This window comes from Alligator sinensis, unplaced genomic scaffold (assembly GCF_000455745.1).
Source record: "Alligator sinensis unplaced genomic scaffold, ASM45574v1 scaffold161_1, whole genome shotgun sequence".
NCBI lineage: Eukaryota > Metazoa > Chordata > Crocodylia > Alligatoridae > Alligator > Alligator sinensis.
In genome coordinates, this window is record NW_005841974.1 from 2448320 (window position 1) to 2449078 (window position 759).

Sequence of the window (759 nt, forward strand, 5' to 3'; positions counted from 1 at the left end):
GGGGGGGGGGGCCGGGGGGGGCCCCCTGGTTCATACCCAGTTCATTCTCCCTTTCAGCACCCACTCTGCCACTGTGACACAGGATACTAGGCAAGATGGACTTATGGTCTGACCCAGTAAATAGCAGTTCTTATGTTCTCCAAGCATTTAAATGGATGTTCACTGTCTGATAGGCCAGCCCTGGGGTGTTGCAAGTGTATTAGTTCTTAATGTTGAGAGCTCTCATCTTGCACAAACTAACTGGACTGTTTCTACAGTGATAAGCTTGAAATTCTCTTCTGGTTATGAGACCTTATAATTCATGCCATTCTAGTGGTGGACTTTCATCCAGATGTGGTTATTGCTAGGGGTACACTGATAGAGACCTTTTGGGGCTGATACAGATTAGCCGACTTTTAAGGAGGCATATTGGCTGATACTGATCTGATTTCCGATACAGCTGCACGCAGCTGGTAAGTCTGTTGTGGTGAAAGGGGAAGTGGGGAGGGAAGGAGCAGGGGGGGGGCAGAGCAAGGCCCCTGTGCTGAGGGAGGGAGTGAGGCTGTGGCTGAAGTAGGGCACGGGACGGAGCCACAGCTCATCTGGGGGTGGGGGGCAGCTCACTGCTGCGCGCACCCTGGAGTGGGGGTGCATGCCCTGGATCTGTGCAGGTGGGCTGCGGCTGGAACCAGGGTAGTGTCAGACTGGGATGGGGCTATGGGGGAGACCTGTAGCCACCACAAAAATCCCTGTAGCCACCCCATAGCCCCCCTCCCAGTG